The sequence below is a fragment of the Centroberyx gerrardi genome, chromosome 12 (assembly GCF_048128805.1).
Source record: "Centroberyx gerrardi isolate f3 chromosome 12, fCenGer3.hap1.cur.20231027, whole genome shotgun sequence".
NCBI lineage: Eukaryota > Metazoa > Chordata > Actinopteri > Beryciformes > Berycidae > Centroberyx > Centroberyx gerrardi.
In genome coordinates, this window is record NC_136008.1 from 31,907,268 (window position 1) to 31,909,767 (window position 2,500).

The window sequence follows — 2,500 nt, forward strand, 5'->3', positions numbered from 1 at the left end:
TGCTTCGGCCACACACACCTGGGAGCGGGCCCCTATCTCCAGGCGGCTCTCCACCTCCCTTTTACCCGATTTAAAGCCCCTGCTTCGGCCACACACACCTGGGAGCGGGCCCCTATCTCCAGGCGGCTCTCCACCTCCCTTTTACCCGATTTAAAGCCCCTGCTTCGGCCACACACACCTGGGAGCGGCCCCCTATCTCCAGGCGGCTCTCCACCTCCCTTTTACCCGATTTAAAGCCCCTGCTTCGGCCACACACACCTGGGAGCGGGCCCCTATCTCCAGGCGGCTCTCCACTTCACTTTTAACCCAATTTAGAGCCCCTGCTTCGGCCACACACACCTGGGAGCGGGCCCCTATCTCCAGGCGGCTCTCCACCTCCCTTTTACCCGATTTAAAGCCCCTGCTTCGGCCACACACACCTGGGAGCGGGCCCCTATCTCCAGGCGGCTCTCCACCTCCCTTTTACCCGATTTAAAGCCCCTGCTTCGGCCACACACACCTGGGAGCGGCCCCCTATCTCCAGGCGGCTCTCCACCTCCCTTTTACCCGATTTAAAGCCCCTGCTTCGGCCACACACACCTGGGAGCGGGCCCCTATCTCCAGGCGGCTCTCCACTTCACTTTTAACCCAATTTAGAGCCCCTGCTTCGGCCACACACACCTGGGAGCGGGCCCCTATCTCCAGGCGGCTCTCCACCTCCCTTTTACCCGATTTAAAGCCCCTGCTTCGGCCACACACACCTGGGAGCGGGCCCCTATCTCCAGGCGGCTCTCCACCTCCCTTTTACCCGATTTAAAGCCCCTGCTTCGGCCACACACACCTGGGAGCGGCCCCCTATCTCCAGGCGGCTCTCCACCTCCCTTTTACCCGATTTAAAGCCCCTGCTTCGGCCACACACACCTGGGAGCGGGCCCCTATCTCCAGGCGGCTCTCCACCTCCCTTTTACCCGATTTAAAGCCCCTGCTTCGGCCACACACACCTGGGAGCGGGCCCCTATCTCCAGGCGGCTCTCCACTTCACTTTTAACCCAATTTAGAGCCCCTGCTTCGGCCACACACACCTGGGAGCGGGCCCCTATCTCCAGGCGGCTCTCCACCTCCCTTTTACCCGATTTAAAGCCCCTGCTTCGGCCACACACACCTGGGAGCGGGCCCCTATCTCCAGGCGGCTCTCCACCTCCCTTTTACCCGATTTAAAGCCCCTGCTTCGGCCACACACACCTGGGAGCGGCCCCCTATCTCCAGTCGGCTCTCCACCTCCCTTTTACCCGATTTAAAGCCCCTGCTTCGGCCACACACACCGGGGAGCGGCCCTCTATCTCCAGGCGGCTCTCCACCTCCCTTTTACCCAATTTAGAGCACCTGCTTCGGCCACACACACCTGCTATCGGCCCCCTACCTCCAGGGGGCCCTCCACCTCACTTTTACCCCAATTTGGAGCCCCTGCCTCGGCCACCCACACACCTGTTAGCTGCCCCCTATCTCCGGCCCCTAACCTCCACCATCCAGGAACCCCAGCACCAGCCGAACCTGCAGACCCACTCTTAAGCACCCCTCCCCGGATACAAGCAGACTACCATCCGCCCAAACTTTCCTGCTCCTGGTATACCAACTCAAACTTTGGTGCCCCTGGTGTACCAACTTAATCTTTGGTGCCCCTGGTACTCCAACTTAAACTTTGTGCTCCTGGTACTCCGCCTGTTTTCGCCCCACAGCCTAAGTGCCGCAGCACTTTGTCTTTTTTTTAAACAAAATATTTCTTTCTGCTCCTGGTACTCCCTGGAGCTCCAGGGAGGTAGGGGGGCGCCCTGGAAGCCCTGCCCGAGGCTGTGCGCCTCTTCCCGGGCAGGATTTTCACCCCGAGCCCCTGGTGGCGGTTGGACTTTAACCTTTTTTTTTTCTATTTGGATTTGCTCCTGGTACTCCCTGGAGCTCCAGGGAGGTAGGGGGGCGCCCTGGAAGCCCTGCCCGAGGCTGTGCGCCTCTTCCCGGGCAGGATTTTCACACCGAGCTCCTGGTGGCGGTTGGACTTTAACTTTTTTTTTTCTATTTGGATTTGCTCCTGGTACTCCCTGGAGCTCCAGGGAGGTAGGGGGGCGCCCTGGAAGCCCTGCCCGAGGCTGTGCGCCTCTTCCCGGGCAGGATTTTCACCCCGAGCCCCTGGTGGCAGTTGGACTTTAACTTTTTTTTTTCTATTTGGATTTGCTCCTGGTACTCCCTGGAGCTCCAGGGATGGTAGGGGGGCGCCCTGCCCGAGGCTGTGCGCCTCTTCCCGGGCAGGATTTTCACCCCGAGCCCCTGGTGGCGGTTGGACTTTAACTTTTTTTTTTCTATTTGGATTTGCTCCTGGTACTCCCTGGAGCTCCAGGGATGGTAGGGGGGCGCCCTGCCCGAGGCTGTGCGCCCCTTCCCGGGCAGGGCTTTCACCCCGAGCCCCTGGTGGCGGTTGGACTTTAACTTTTTTTTTTCTATTTGGATTTGCTCCTGGTACTCCCTGGAG